A 17,892-nucleotide genomic window follows, 5' to 3' on the forward strand; every position below is an offset into this window, starting at 1 on the left:
TTCCATCTGTGAGCTGCACCCTTCTATAGAAGTAAATTACCTTGCTGAGGAAATTTATATTCGAGTGCTACTTCTTTTGTGGCATCAAAAATTCTACTTATAACGTTACTGAGGACTAAGCTCTGACTTTTTTATCTTGCTCCAATTTCTATCTAAGAAGTCTGAGGAGTCATGCCTTACAGTCCAATTCTCATCAGATGGATTTATTTAACCCTATATATTGTCAATTACTTTCCAATCTGAGTCTGGCATAACCTTATTTGACAAGGAAGCCAAAATATTTTACCCCAAAACATGTTTTTTTGTCAAATTTTGAAATGGTGCTGCAAAGCTGTCCTTTGTGGGGGAAAATCTGCATCTGTAAGAATCTCTATTAACATAGCTAGGTCTTTATCTTCCAGGCCCTCCCCATCCTGAAGAAATTAAGTAAGAGTCTAGCACCCTTTAAAGGTCTGAATAGAAAACATTTGTCATTTATTGTCTCTAAGGGCAGCCACTATAAGTCTTCAAAAGAAACTTGGAATCCACAATTTTTTATCTTAACCTGAACATTTCATTTCTATTGATCCCAGGTCTTTAGACAAACTCAACCAATTGTCAATCAGAAAATGCTTAAATTTGCCTATAGCCTGGAAGCCCCACCACCACTGCCCCCTCCCTTTGAGTTGTCCCACCTTTCTGAGCCAAACCAATGTATTTCTTAAATGTATTCAATTGATGTAAAATGTATAAAACCAAGCAGCACCCTGACCCCCTTGGGCACGTGGTCTCAGGACCTCCTGAGGGCTGTTTGATGGTCCATGGTCTTAGCTCAGAATAAATCCCCCCAAATATTTATATAGTTTGACTCTTTTTGTTGACATTACTATGAGTTGGCTTTCATATTTGAAAATAGTTTGCTCATTAACCACTTTTAACTTCATTCAAGTTTTTAAAAAGGGAGTTATGCAAAGTCCTGTGAAAGTCAGTGTACCCTCTACTGCTACTAAAGATAGAAGACAGGAATACGGGGTCAGCTTTAAATATGAAAGTAATTCAATCAGCCCCAGTGCTCATTTGCCATAAATGCAGACATCAAGCAATGGAAACACTGCTGTTTCCTCTTAGTTTTAATGTATATTGCAGGTGTACATATCAGAAGATAATGAAATTCTAAAAGCCCCACGAGAGCCTAAAACCACACTGGACTGGCTACGTAACAGAATTCAAAATTGGAATAAGGGACAGATGAACTATAAACCGACAGGATTCATTTTCGAAACGAAGTTTAAAAGCAACATTCTTGCAACTCAAAGTTTTCAAGCTCTGCATTTTTTATACAATTTAGAATCAATGTGTGAAAAGTTACAGACATCTTCTTTCAATAAGGCACATCAGGAAAGGTGCAATAAAACTGAAATGCACAAATGCTTGCCCATGGGCCCTGGACACTCTAGCCACTCACACTACACCAATGCTTTGACCCACCTATACTTTAAGACAAACTTGAAAGCACTGTTCACCAGATAGAGGGGATTGTCTTAAAAGGAAGGGATCTCTTTCTCTCTAATTCTTTCACATATACACATATCATTCCTCTTTTCCAGTCTTGTGTGCTCCCTTGCTGTTCCTGGGTTCCCCCTGCACAGATATGGACGAAGAACTCAGCACATCTTTGCGTTACCCCAAAATAAGTAAGTCAGTCTTTGCTAAACACTTTGAAAAAGAGACAGAGTAAAGTGTTTACGTTACTATCCTACAGCAAGCAACTTTAAAATTTCTTTATGATGTGTACGCTCTCTGGAATTCTGTTTCAACATTACTCTCCACTCTGAATGATCTTTTTTCTCTCTCTCTGCTTCTCTTCCATGAACTGCCTGCCTCTGCAAATGCCTGCCTATCATATCTCTTTACTCTCTCATTCTCGGATTTCCTCAGGAACTTCAAATGTTTCTGCCCTTTATTAATTGGCAGATCAACCTAGCTTTCTCTATTCCTGCCCTCAAATTTGCCTATGAAAACTCATTGCAAGGACTCAGCAAAGTAACAAATTCTTCAGCTCCTAGAACCAATACTCTGTGGTTCACACATTCAACAAATATTTCCTGTGTGTCTGCCATTTGACAATGGTTGTCTTAGGAGGTTAGAATGTGGCAGTCAGTGACCATCTTTTTCTGTTTGAGCATGCTTATGATGTCTCATTTCTACCCCAATTTTCTCATGAAAACATTTCTTCCAAATGCATGTAGTATTCTCTGAAGGGAATTCGATGGATAAAGTTGTCTACACCTTGATATATTTATAAATGTAATACATATATAATGTTACATATATTCATGTTACAAATAATATATATGATATTTATTAATGTTTCATATGTGAATCATGAAGGAATTAAAAATTTGAACAGACCTATAACTAGTAAGATTGAATCAGTGATCAAAAACCTCCCAACAGAGAAAAGCTCAGGATCAGATGGCCTCACTAGAGAATTCTACCAAACATTTAAGGATTAATACTAATCCTTTTCAAACTCTCAAAAAATAAAAATTAAAGAGTACAGCCAGGTGACAGGCTCATGCCCATAATCCCAGCACTTTGAGAGACCAAGGCAGGAGGATTGCTTAATCCTAGGAGTTCAAGGCTAGCCTGGGCAACATAGAGAGATCCTGTCTCTATGAAGAAAAAAAAAGAAAGAAAAGAAAAAAGAAAAGTTGAACTGGAGAAAACTCTTCCAAATTCATTCTATGAGGTCAGCCTTATCCTGATATCAAAATCAAAGATACTATGACTAAAGGCCAATATCCTTGATCAGTGTAACATACTGTATTAACAGAATGAAGGATAAAAACCACATAAATAATCTCACCTGATATAGAAAAAGCATTTGACAAAATTCAGTACCCTTTCATGACAAAAGCAGTCAACACTAGGAATAGAAGGAATTTACCTCAACATAAAAAAGCCCATATAAGAAACACCCACAGCTAAAATCAATCTCAATGGTGAAAACTAAAAGCTTTTTCTCCAAGGTCAGGGACAAGGTAAGAATGCTCATTCCCACCACTCCTATTCAGCATAGTTCTAGAAGTCATAGCCAGAGCAATCAGGCAAGAAAAATAAATAAGATGCATCTAGAGGTAAAAGGATGAAATAAAGCTTTATGACACTGAGTTTATATCAATGGGAAAAAGATTTATGACATTGAGTTTGTCAGTGATTTATTAGATATGACACCAAAATCACAGCAATAAAAGCAAAAATAGTCCAATGGGTTTACATAAAACTTTAAAACTTTGGTGCAGCAAAGGAATAATTTAACTCCTTTTCCCATTTGCCCTGAGAATACTCATTAGTGGTGCTTGCAGCAGCAGCATTTACCCTGAGATAATGTTGCCACAAACTAGCTTGCTTTTATTATTATTTTCTCATCAGTCTAGCATATAGACTTTGGAAACAAAAGAGATTATTCTATTTAAAGCATTCTGTTTTTAGTAGTGGTATTTCTATTTACAAAATATAGCAATTCTTGAGTGCCAAAAATGTCCAATCCTAGAAAATGTAGCATTCCTACAAGTGATGTTAACATCATTCTCAAATAGTTATAGGCCAAATATTAATTTGATGAATCTAATTTTTCTGAAATAGATAATTCTAATAATGCAGACAATTCTGATGTGAGTTCTGTTTATAAATAACTCTAAAAATGGTTTTTATATTTTATTTTCACATAGAAAATTATTCAGATTTGCATAAACCTCAAAGAGTGTGTTTATGTAGAATTAAATAAGTGCTGGCAGTGAGCTATGCTTTCTTTTCTAAACAGCAAAAGTTAAAAAGTGAAAAGGCAACCTACAGAATGGAAGAAAATATCTGCTAGTCATATATCTAGTAAGGGTTTAATACCCAGAAGATAACCCCTATAAAGAACTCCTACAACTCAGCAACAGCAAAACAATCCAGTTAGGAAATGAACAAAAGATTTGAACAGACATTTCTTCAGAGAATATATACAAATGGCCAAAAAGCCATGAAAAGCTTTTCAGCATCACTCATCATTATGGAAATGCAAGTCAAAATCCCAATTAGATAATCACTGCACACCCATCAGATGGCCATTATCAAAAATTCAGAAAATAATGTGTTGACAAGGATGTGGAGAAATTGGAACCCTTGTGTACTATTGGTGGGGATGTAAAATGGTGCAACCACTACAGAAAACAGTATGAAGTTTCCTCGAAATTTAAAAATCAAAATACAGTTATGGGAGCAGGGTGTGTGTGGCTAAGATGGCCAGATAGAAGCAGCTAGTATGCACTGCTCTCACAGAGAGGAATGGAAGGGATGAATAAATACAGTACCTTCAACTGAAACATGTAGGTACATGTACTGGGACTAATCAAGGAAACAACTCAACCCATGAAGAATGGAGAAAAGCAAGGCAGGATGACAGCTCACTCAGGAGCAACATGGAACCAGAGGATCCTCTGCTGCCCAGGGAAGTGATACTGAAAAATCCACAGTGACTGGGGACTGGAGCAGATCCCCAGCATACTGCGGTAGCCTTATAGAAAATTGGCCAGACTATCACGTGGGTGCCTGTTCCCATATCTCCTTGCTGGGCAGCTCCTCCAGGCTTGGGCCTCTGGCCACTCCCTGCTGGGCTTTTGAGCCATTAGAAGCTCTGTAACTTCCTAGACAAAGCCCCCAGGGGCAACTGAAAACCTCTTTTCCCAAGCCTTTGCAGTGGAACTGCCCTTGCTACCCTTGGACTAATGAAGAAGCAAAGTCCCTAAATATCTTCTCCACACCTCCAACAAGCTGCAGTCAAACCAAGGAGAGGAGGCTGTCCATCTCCTATGGGCCACCTCGCCTCCACTGCTCATCACCAGACAGTGAACCCCCAGCTTGGACCCACAGTACAGACCCTCCCTCCTGGGATGATTGCACTAAATGATTGCTGACCTACATCTCTCAAGCAAAAGAACCTTGGCCACAACCACTACTAATGTCCCTTCTTCTTCTGCTTCCAAGTTGGGGAAGGAACATAAACACTGATATCACCTCAGAGCTGCAATGAGCAGCCCAGGAGTGCCAAGCTGTGAACTACAGCCAGCTCTCAAGGGGGAGAAGAGCCCACACTTTCAGAGCATTAGAGGGAACATAGCTACAAATATGAGGAAACATAGGGGAGCCACACAATGTGCAAGAATCTACCAATTGACCAATAAGCCTAAGTGCCATCTACTGGATCATACCCCAAAGCTTTAACACTAAAAATATCTTGCTAACATACTCCCCTCTGAAACCAAAGACAAGAAGTCAGCTTGAAATACAGACCCTGAACAAAGCCTTGGCCTTGTGAAAACATCCAGAAAAGAAGTCTGTTAACTGCACTCAATTTACCCTGCAGTTAAAGAAACACCCACTTGCAGAGATGAGAAAGAATTGCTATTGCATTCCAGCCTGGGTGACAAGAGTGAAACATTATCTCAAAAATAAATAAATAAATACAAGAACTCCACTAACTCAAAAACTCAAATGACCAGAATGTTGTATGTCCTCCAAACAACTGCACCAGGTCTCTAACAAGAGTACTTAACCAGGCTGCGCTGGCTGAAATGATGGAAATAGAATTCAGAATATGGATAGAAATAAATACCATCAAGATTCAGAAGAATGGCAAAACTCAATCCAAGAAAACTAAGAATCATGATAAAATGATACGGAAGTTGGAGTACAAAATATCTGGTATATAAAAGAACCTAAAGAGTTTGACAGAGCTGAAAAACACAATACAAGAATTTCACAATGCAGTCACAAGGCAGAATAGACCAAGCTGAGGAAAGAATCTCAGAACTTGAAGACTGGCTCCCTTAAATAAGACAGTCAGATGAAAATAAAGAAACATGAATAAAAATGAATAAACAAAATCTCTGAGAAGTATGGGATTATGTAAAGAGGCCAAATCTATGAATCATTGGCATCCCTGAAAGGGAGGAGGAGAAATCAAACAACTTGGAAAACATTTTTCAGGATATCGTTCATGAAAACTTCCCCAACCTTGCTAGAGAGACCAACAGTCAAATTCAGGAAATACAGAGAACTCCTGCAAGAGTCTACACAAGAAGATCATCCCCAAGGCACATAATCATCAGATTTTCCAAGGTTAAAATGAAAGAAAGAATGTTAAAGGCAGAGAAAGGGAAGGTTACCTACAAAGGGATCTCCATCAGGCTAAAAGTAGACCTCTCAGCTGAAACCCTGCAAATCAGAAGAGATTAGAGGCCTATATTCAACATTTTTTTTTTTTTTTTTTTTTTTTTTTAAGACAGAGACTTGCCCTGTTGCCTGGCTGGAATGCAGTGGTGTAATCTCGGCTCACTGCAATGTCCACCTCCTGGGTTCAGGTGATTCTTCTGCCTCAGCCTCCCAAGTAGCTGAGATTACAGGTGCATGCCACCACACCCAGCTAATTTTGTGTATTTTTAGTAGAGTCAGCATTTTCCCATGTTAACCAGGTTGGTCTCAATCTCCTGACCTTGTGATCTGCCCACCTCAGCCTCCCAAAGTGCTTGGACTACAGTTGTGAGCCAACGCACCTGGCCCTCAACATTCTTAAAGAAAAAAAAATCTTCAATCAAGCATTTCACATCCCGACAAACAAAGCTTCTTAAGTAAAGGTAGAATAAGATCCATTTCAGATAAGCAAATGTTTGAGGGAGTTTGTTACCACCAGACTTGCCTTACAAGAGATCCTTGAAAGGAGCACTAAATATAGAAAGGAAAGACTGCTATGAGCTAATACAAAAACACACTTAAAAACACAGACCAGTGACACTATAAACCACCACACAAACAAGCCAGCATAGTAACCAGCTAACAACAAAATGACAGAATCAAATCCACCACTATCAATACTAATCTTGAATGTAAATGGGCTAAATACCCCACTTAAAAGGCACAGACTGGAAAGCTGAATAAAAAAGCAAGACCCAATGGTATGCTGTCTTTAAGAGACCCATTTTACACATAATGACACCCATATGCTCAAAATAAACAGATGGAAGAAAATCTACCAAGCAAATAAAAACAGAAAAAAAACAAGGGCAGGGGTTGAAATCCTAATTTCAGACAAAACAAACTTTAAACCAATAAAGATAAAAAAGACAAAGAAGGGCGTTACATAATGGTAACAAGTTCAATTCAACAAGAGCTAACTATCCTAAATATATATGTACCCAACACAGGAGCATCCAGATTCATAAAGCAAGTTATTAGAGACCTACAAAGAGATGAAGACTCCCATACAATTATAATGGGAGAGTTTAACAATCCACTGACAGTATTAGATCATCAAGCAGAAAATTAACAAAGATGTTCAGGACCTGAACTCAACATTGGGCCAAATGGACAGACCTTTATAGAACTCTTTACCCTAAAACAACAGAATATACATTCTTCTTATTGCTACATGACACATGCTCTAAAATTGACTGAACAATTGAACATAAAACAAGCCTCAGCAAATGCAAAAGAACTAAAATCAAACCAGGCACATTCTCAGACCACAGTGCAATAAAAATAGAAGTCAAGATGAGAAAATAGCTCAAAACCATGAAATTACATGGAGATTAAACAACCTGATCCTGAATGACTTTTGGGTAAATAATGAAATTAAGGCAGAAATCAATAAGTTTTTTTAAATGGATGAGAACAAAGACACAATATACCAGAATCTCTGGAACACAGCTAAGACAGCATTAAGAGGGAAATTCATAGTGCTAAATGCCCATATCAAAAAGTTGGAAAGATCTAAAACTAATAACCTAACATCACAACTGCAATAATTAAAGAAGCAAGAACAAATCAAATCCAAAACTAGCAGAAAACAAGAAATAACCAAAATCAGAGCTGAACTGAGGGAAATTGAGACATGAAAAACTATTCAAAAGATCAACAAATTTAGGAGTTTATTTTTTGAAAAAATTAATAAGATGCATAGGCTGCTAGCTAGATTAATAAAGAAGAAAAGAGACAAGATTCAAATAAACACAATCAGAAATGATGAATGGGCACAAAGATAAATATAAACATCAGAAACTACTATGAACACCTCTATGCAAACAAACTAGAAAACCTAGAAGAGATTGATGAATTCCGGGAGGACACATACACCTTCCCAACAATGAACCAGGAAGAAATTGATTCCCTGAACAGACCAATAATGAACTCTGAAATTGAATCAGTAATAAATAGACTATCAACCAATAAAAGCACAGGACATGATGGATTCACAGCCAAATTCTGCCAGATGTACAAAGAAGAGCTGGTACCATTTTTACTGAAACTATTTTAAAAAATTGAGGGGGAGGGACTACTCCCTAAATTAATCTACGAGGCCAGCATTATCTGATACCAAAACCTGGCAGAGACACAACAAATAAGGAAAACTTCAGTCCAGTTATCCTTGATGAACACTGATGCCAAAATCCTCCACAAAATACTGGCAAACTGAATCCAGCAGCACGTCACAAAGCTAATCCACCATGATCAAATAGGCTTTGTCCCCTGCATGCAAGGTTAGTTCAGTGTATGCAAATCAATAAATATAATTAATTACATAAATAGAACTAAGGACAAAAAACACATGATCATCTCAATAGATGAGGCAGAATAGGCTTTTGACAAATGTCCATACCTCTTCATGTTAAAGTCTCTCAGTAAACTAGGTACCGAAAGAACATAGCTCAAAATAATAAGATCCATCTATGACAAACCCACAGGCAACATCGTACTGAATGGGCAAAAGCTGAAAGCATTCCCCTTGAAAGGCACAACAGAGGGATGCCCTCTAGCACCACTCCTATTCAACATAGTGTTGGAAGTCTTAGCCAGAGCAATCAGGCAAGAGAAAGAAATAAAGGCATCCAAATAGGAAGAGAGGAAGTCAAATTGTCCCTGTTTGTAGAAAATATAATTCTATGTCTAGAAAAACACATAGTTTCAGCCTAAAAGCTTCTTTAGCTGATAACTTCAGCAGTTTCAGATACAAAATCAATGTACAAAAATCACTAGCATTCCTATAAACCAACAGCAGTCAAGCTGAAAGCCAAATCTGGAATGCAATCCCATTCACAATTGCCACAGAAACAATAAAATACATAGGCATACAGCAAACCAGGGAGGTAAAAGATCTCCACAATGAGGATTACAAAACACTGCTCAAAGAAATCAGAAAGATACAAACAAATGGAAGAACATTTCATGCTCATGGATAGGAAGAATCAATATCATTAAAATGACCATACTTTGCAAAGCAATGTACAGATTAAATGCCATTCCTATCAAACTACCACCGACATTCTTCACAGAACTAGAAAAAAAATTTTTTACATTCATGTGGAACCAAAAAATAGCCTGAATAACCAAGGCAATCATAAGCAAAAAGAACAAAGCTGGAGGCATCCATGACCTGACTTCAAATATACTATAGGGCTACAGTAACTTAAGCAGCATAGTACTGGTACAAAAACATGCACATACAACAATAAAACAAAAAAGCGAACACAGAAATAATACTGCACATCTATGACCATCTGATCTTCGACAAAGCTGGCAAAAGCAAGCAACGGGGAAAAGGCTGCCTATTCAATAAATGATGCTGGAATAACTGGCTAGCCATATGCAGAAGATTGAAGTTGTACCTCTTCCTTACATCATATACAAAAATTAACTCAAGATGGATTAAAGACTTAAATGTAGAACTCAAAACTATAAAAAATTTGGAAGATAACATAGGCAATACCATCCTGGACATAGGAATGAGCAAAAATTTCATGACAGACACAAAAGCAACTGCAACAAAAGCAAAAATTGACAAATGGGATCTAATTCAACTTAAGAGCTTCTACACAGCAAAAGAAACTATCAGTTGAATAAACAGACAACCTATAGAATGGAAGAAGATATTCGCAAACTATGTATCTGACAAAGGTCTGATATCCAGCATCTATAAGGAATTTAAACAAATTTACAAAAAAAAAAAAAAAAAAAAACAACTCTACATTAAAAAGTGGGCAAAGGACATGAACAGACACTTTTCAAAAGAAGATGTACATGCAGCCAACAAGCATATGAAGAAAATCTCAAAATCATTGATCGTTACAGAAATGCAAATCAAAACCACAATGAGATACCATCTCACACCAGTCAGAATGGCAATTACAAAAAAGTCAAAAAATAACAGATACTGGTGAGGTTGTGGAGAAAGGGAACACTTTTACACTGTTGATGGGAGTGTAAATTAGTTCAGCCATTGTGGAAAGCAGTGTGGTGATTCATCAAAGAAGTAAAGGCATAACTACTATTTGACCCAGCAATGTCATTACTGGTTATATACCCAGAGGACTATAAGTCATTCTATTATAAAGGCACATGCATGAGAACGTTCATTGCAGTACTTCACAATAACAGAGACCTGGACTCAACCTAAATGCCCATCAATGACAGACTGGATAAGGCAAAAGTGGTAGATATATACCATGGAATACTATGCAGCCATAAAAAAGAATGAGATTATATCTTTTGTGGGAACATGGATGGAGTTGGAGGCTGTCGTCCTTAGCAAACTAACTCAGGAACAGAAAACTAAATACCACCTGTTCTCACTTACAAGTGAGAGCTAAATTATGAGAACACATGGACACACAGCCTGGAACAACAGACACTGGGGCCTACTGGAGGGTGGAGGGTGGAAGGAGGATCCCTCAAGAGGATAAAAAAAACAATATTGGGTACTAGGCTTAACACCTGGGTGATGAAATAACCTGTATAACAAACCCCCATGACACAAATTTACCTATAGAACAAACCTTCACATGTACCCCCAAACCTAAAATAAAAGTTAAAAAATAAAATAAAATAGAATTATCACATGATCCAGCAGTCATACTTCTGAGTATTTATCCAGAACAATTGAAAACAGAGACTCAAAGAGATATTTACCCACCCATGTTCATTGTAGCTTTATTCACAATAACCAAGAGGTAAAAGAAACTTAAATGTCCATCACCAGATGATTGGATTAACTAGATAGGCATACAATGGAATATTATTCAGCCTTTAAATAGAGGAAACTCTTATTATATGCTATGTCGGGGGAAATTTAATGTCATGTTAAGTGAAATAAGTCAAAAGAAGACAAACACAGTTGACCTTTGAACAACGCAAGTTTGAACTGCATAGGTCTACTTGTACATGAATTTTTTTCCAACAAAATTTACACTAGGTATGCCTGCTTCTCCTGCCTCTCCTTCCACCTCCTCTATGTCTTCTGCCTCTGACACTCTGAGACAGCAAGACCAATCCCTCCTCTTCCTCCTCCTCAGCCTATTCAATGTGAAGACAATGAAGATGAAGACTTTTATGATGATTCTTTCCTATTTAATAAATTGTAAATGTATATTTTCTCTTCCTTATGATTTTCTTTTTTAAAAAAATATTTATTTATTATCTTTCCAAGTTCTATGTTAGATTCAAGGGGCACATGTGCAGGTTTGTTACATGGGTAAATTATGTGTCACAGGGGTTTGGTTTTATCACCTAGGTAATTGGCATAATACCCAATGGGCAGTTTTCCAGTCCTCACTCTCTTCACACCCTCTACCCTCAAATAGGCCCCAGTGTCTATTGTTCCCTTCTGTGTGTCCATGTGTACTCAGTGTTTAGCTCCCACTTACAGGAGAGACCATGCAATATTTGATTTTCTGTTCCTGCATTAATTCACTTAGGAGTATGGCCTCCAGCTTCATCCATGTAGCTGCAAAGGCCATGATCTAATTTTTTTAAATAGCTGTCTTGTATTCCATGGTGTATATATACCATATTTTCTTTATCCAGTCTACCAGTGATGGGCATCTAGTTTGATTCCATGTCTTTGCTATTGTGAATAGCACTGAGATGAACATAACATATATGTGCATGTGTCTTTATGGTAGAATGATTTCTATTTCAGTGGTATGTACCCCGTAATGTGATTGCTAGTTCAAATAGCAGTTATATTTTAAGTTATTTGAGAAATCTCCAGACTGCTTTCTACAGTAGCTAAACTAATTAACATTCCCACCAGCAGTGTGTAAGTGTTGCCTTTTGTCCACAAACTCTCCGGCATCTGTTATTTTTTGACTTTTTAGTAATAGCCATTCTAACTGGTGTGAGGTGGTATCTCATTGTGGTTTTGATTTGTATTTTCCTAATGATTAGTGATGCTGAACATTTTTTTCATCTGTTGTTGGCCATGTGTGTGTCTTCTTTTGACAAGTATCTGTAGATGTCCTTTGCCCATCTTTTAAAAATATTATTTTAATAATTTTCGGGGTTACAGGTTGTTTTTGATTACATGGAAGAGTTCTTTAGTGGTGATTTCTGAGATTTTGGTGCACCTGTCACCTGAGCAGTGTACACTGTACTCAATATGTGGTCTTTTTTCCTTCACCGTCCTCCAACCCTTCCCCTCAAGTCCCCAAAGTCCATTATATTATATCATTCTTATGCCTTTGCATCCTATGGCTTGGCTCCCACTAATAAGTGAGAACATATGATGTTTGGTTTTCCATTCCTTAGTTACTTCACTTAGAATAATGGCTTCCAGCTCCATCCAAGTTGCTGCAAAGGTCATTTCATTCCATTTTATGCCTGAGTAGTATTCCATGGTGTATAGATACCACAACCTCTTTATCCATTTGTTGGCTGATGGGCATTTAGGTTGATTTTATCCTTTAGCAATTGTGAATTTTGCTGCTATAAACATATGTGCATGTGTCTTTTTCATATAATGACTTATTTTCCTTTGGATAGATACCCAGTAGTGGGATTACTGGATCAAATGGTAGCTCTACTTTTAGCTCCTTAAGGAATGTCCACACCATTTTCCATAGTGGTTTTACTATTTTACATTCTCACCAGAGTAAACATCCATGCCAACATTATCTATTTTTTTTTTATTATGGCCATTCTTAAAGGAATAAGGTGGTATCTTACTGTGGTTTTAATTTGCATTTCCCTGATAATTAGTGATATTGAGCATTTTTTAATGTTTGTTGGCTATTTGTATATCTTATTTTGAGAATTGTCTATTCATGTCCTTTGCCCACTTTTTGATGGGATTATTCACTTTTTGTCTTGTGTATTTGAGTTTCTTGCAGATTTGGGGAATTAGTTCTTTGTCAGATGCATGATTTGCAAATATTTTCTCCTACTCTGTGGGTTGTCTGTCTACTCTGCTGATTATTTCTTTTGCTGTGCAGAAGCATTTTCATTTAATTAGGTCCCATTTATTTGTTTTTTATTTTTGTTGCATTTGCTTTTGAGTTCTTAGTCATGAATTATTTGCCTATGCCAATGTCTAGAACAGTTTTTTCAATGTTATATTCTAGAATTCTTATGGTTTCAGGTCTTAGATTTAAGTCTTTGATCCATCTTGACTTGATTTTTGTATAAGATGAGAGATGAGGATTTAGTTTTATTCTGCATGTGTCTTGCCAGTTTTCCCAGCACTATTTATTGAATAGGGTATATTTCCCCACTTCATGTTTTTGTACGTTTTGTTGAAGATTAGTTGGCTTTATTTATTTGGCTTCATTCCTGGGTTTTCTATTATTTTCCATTGGTCTATGTTCCTATTTTTATACAAGTTCCATGCTGTTTTGGTAACTATAACCTTGTAGTACAATTTGAAGTCAGATAACGTTATGCCTCCAGATTTGTTCTTTTTGCTTAGTATTGCTTTGGCTATGTGGGCTGTTGTTTAGTTCCATATGTATTGATTTTCTTAATAACATTTTCTTTTCTTTAGCCTACATTATTGTAAGAACGTATCATATAATATATGTGTTAATCAACTGTTTATGTTATTGGTAAGGCTTCTGGTCAATAGTAGGCTATTAGTGATTAAGTTTTGGTGGAATTGAAAGTTATATGCAGATTAGGGAGTTGACACCCTAACCCCTACATTGTTCAAGGGTCAACTGTACTGCATGATTGCACTTTTATAAGTTATCTAAAATAGTCAAACTCTTAGAAACATAAAGTGATGATTGCCAGGGGCTGGGAGGAGAGGGGGAAAAAGAAAGTTGTTGTTCAATTAATATAGTGTTTCAGTTTTGCAAGATGAAAAATATTTAGAGATCTATTGCACAATAATGTGCATATAATTAACACTACAATATTGTATATAAAGGTTTAGGATAGTAAATTCTATGTCGTGTTTTTCTACCACAGTAAAAAAAAAATACTGGTAGAAAATCCTCTCACATGAAAAGAAAAAATATAAACAAACATACATATATATATTATGAATGTACATATGTGTATGAGTTACTGTAATGTACTTTTTTTTTTTTCAAATTTTCTTTCATGAGTAATTATCTTCATAAAAATAATTTGGAAATTTTAGTTCATGAAAAAATTTCTGTCCCAAAACCCTTCTTCTTCCATGAAACTATTCTTGTTTAATTTCATCCATCTCTTTTTAGTTTTCTGCTGATTCCACACCTCTACGGGTACTTTCATGTTGGTTTTCATTTGTTTGTGGATATCCCCTGTATGTGTTTCAGGCTGGACTCCTTATTAGAGTCAAAGTTCTTCAAGAGGAAAAATCTGTCTTCAATTTCTTCTGTATTTTGTTGCCTACCTATAAACTAACTTTCTGTTGTGTAAATGCTCAGATTTCAGTAAGACATCACTTCTCAAATTATGTATCATGGGTCTCCAGTTTCCTGGAGATGCTCCACTAATGAAGAGTTTTCTAAAGAATTAATTTTAGGAACACTTCATGCTTTATATCCCTGTTTAGAATTCACAATGCCTGTAAGCATATTAAAGGCTCTGAAAAATCCTGCTGTAAATAAACCTGCTTAACTTACTTTAACTCAGCACTTCCCAAATAAATTTGATATGGAGCATTCTTTAATAATAAAAAAGAAAATCTTTGACATTCACTATCTTCTGGAATACTTTGTAGAAAATCAATTATTGGCTGGGTCTGGTGGCTCACACCTGAAATCCCAGTACTTTGGGAGGCTGAGGTCAGGAGTTTGAGACCAGCCTGGCAAACATGGTGAAACCCTGTTTCTACTAAAAATACAAAAATTAGCCAGTCATGGTGGCAGGTGCCTGTAATCCCAGGTCTTGGGAGGCTGAGGCAGGATAATCTCTTGAACCTAGGAGGCAGAGGTGGCAGTGAGCCAAGATTGAGCCATTGCACTCCAGCCTGGGCAACAGAGTGAGACTCCATCAAAAAATACACACACACACACACACACACACACACACACACACACACACACACACATAAAAGAAAATCAATTATTAACTGCTAGAAGACAAGGGCAGAAATTATATCTCATTCATCTGTATACTTGCTGTATCATAATGTTGTCCAACACATAATAGTGTTGAACAAAGTAAGTGTTTTTGTGTGAATAAAGAAGTATCAGAAAGTGAGCTTTTATGAAGCCCACAGGGAAGTGTGGTTAGATAGCTGTAGGCTAAGTACAGATTGATTTGGCTTTAAAAATACATTTTGAAATTTTTTCACCTCAGTCCACAAGAAGCTAGCCTATTGAAAAATATATGAAAATGTCCCAATCTCAAGATGAAGGCTAAATTATAGGCCTGGAAGATTAGCTAAGGACAACACAGCTTACATGCCATGAACCATGTATGTACAGAACATTCAGACAACATGCAACATTTAAGATCACCTGGTCCAGTTCATATATATATATATATATAATTGTACTTTAGATTCTGGGGTATGTGTGCAGATCATGCAGGATTGTTGCATAGGTACATACATGGCAATGTGGTTTGCTGCCTCCATCCCATTGTCACATATATCTGGCATTTCTCCCCCTGTTATCCCTCCCCAACCTCCCTACCCCCCCATCCCTCCCCTAGTCCCCTGCAACAGATCCCAGTGTGTGATACTCCCCTCCCTGTGTCCATGTGTTCTTATTGTTCAACACCCGCCTTTGAGTGAGAACATGTGGTGTTTGATTTTCTGTTCTTGTATCAGTTTGCTGAGAATGATGGTTTCTAGATTTATCCATGTCCCTACAAAGGACATGAACTTATAGTTTTTTAATGGCTGCATAGTATTCTATGGTATATATGTGCCACATTTTCCTTGTCCAGTCTGTCATCAATGGGCATTTAGGTTGGTTCCAGGTCTTTGCTATTGTAAACAGTACTGCAGTGAACATATGTGTGCATGTGTCTTTATAATACTTTATAATAGAATGATTTATAATCCTTTGGGTATATACCCAGTAATGGGATAGCTGGGTCAAATGGAATTTCTATTTCTAGGTTCTTGAGGAATTGCCACACTGTATTCCACAATGGTGTAAATTAGTTGTATTCCACAACTAATTTACACTCCCACCAACAGTGTAAAAGTGTTCCTATTTCTCCACATCCTCTCCAGCATCTGATGTCTCCAGATTTTTTAATGATCGCCATTCCAACTGGCGTGAGATGGTATCTCAATGTGGTTTTGATTTACATTTCTCTAATGACCAGTGATGATGAGCATTCTTCATATGGTTGTTGGCCTCATATATGTCTTGTTTTGAAAAGTGTCTGTTCATGTCCTTCATCCACTTTTGAATGGGTTTGCTTGTTTTTTTCTTGTAAATCGTTTTAGTTCTTTGTAGTTTCTGGATATTAGCCCTTTGTCAGATGGATAGATTGCAAAAATTTTTTCTCATTCTGTTGGTTGCCAGTTCACTCTAATGATTGTTTCTTTTGCTGTACAGAAGCTCTGGAGTTTAATTAGATCTCATTTGTCTATTTTGACTTTTGTTGCCAATGCTTTTGGTATTTTATTCATGAAGTCCTTGCCTATGCCTATGTCCCAAATGGTTTTGCCTAGGTTTTCTTCTAGGGTTTTTATGGTGTTAGTCCTTGGCCTAACCCAGGACTCCAGTGGTAGTGTGATCCTTCCACCCTACTTGCACCCATCCTTTGTGTGTTATCCTGTCTCATTCCTTTCTGCTAACTTCTTGCTTTATGTTTTTTTTTCAATTTTATAACTTTATTTGATGTATTTGATGACCAGTGATTAATTCTCATCCACGTTGACTGTCTGTAGATTTTTGAAAATGATAACAGGTACATAGGTAACCAAAGTATAGAGCTTATTTGGTGAATCTTTATCCTCATTATGTTTTCTGGTCAACCACACATGGATTCAGTATGGAACACTCCTTATTCCTCTGGTCCAGACAGCTTTGTTGAGCCTGGTATCAATGTGCACATCTGGAGTTTCCATCTCCTTCATAGCAAATTTTGGAATCTCTTTGAGTGCCCGAGGGGCATGCTTCTTGAAGCCCGCTCCATGGATGCGCTTGTGAATGTTGATGGTGTATTCTGGGGTCACCACCTCGTTGATGGCAGAACAGCCCTTTTTCTTCTCACCACCCTTCTTTGCAGGGGCCATTCTGCTGGGTCCGAGTTGGAAAGGGACTGCTGTATATTTTAAATTGGTTAAAGAATTTTAGTTTTATCTGTGAGACCTTCTGTTCCATGACCTCTGGAATAGCTTACCTTGTAACATACGGCATTGATGTAATTTCCTACAATTCTGTAATAATCATGCAAACACATTATAAGCTACATTTCTTTTCTCTCTGCTTTTGGCATTCCCTCTACCCTTTACCGCAGCTTAACCCTTAAGCCTGTCTTTGGAAAGAGAATGGACACAAAACAGACCCGGGTAACAACTATCCGGCAGGCTTATTGTAAAAATCAGAATAAGTATGTGTGAGTGTCTGGGGCAGGGTCTGGTTTGCAGTGTGTTCCCCACAAAAGTAGCTATTAATATTATGCTTCTACCCTCTACAAGATAAT

General features: G+C 37.2%; 1 pseudogene; it reads right to left on the minus strand.

The window, feature by feature from the left end:
* Positions 1-17,104: 17,104 nt before the first annotated feature.
* Positions 17,105-17,503, minus strand: LOC105709228 (large ribosomal subunit protein eL31-like; annotated as a pseudogene).
* Between the last annotated feature and the right edge of the window lie 389 nt (positions 17,504-17,892).

Source organism: Aotus nancymaae, unplaced genomic scaffold, assembly GCF_030222135.1.
Source record: "Aotus nancymaae isolate 86718 unplaced genomic scaffold, 86718_ANA_hifiasm-v0.15.2.pri h1tg000006l, whole genome shotgun sequence".
NCBI classification, from domain to species: domain Eukaryota; kingdom Metazoa; phylum Chordata; class Mammalia; order Primates; family Aotidae; genus Aotus; species Aotus nancymaae.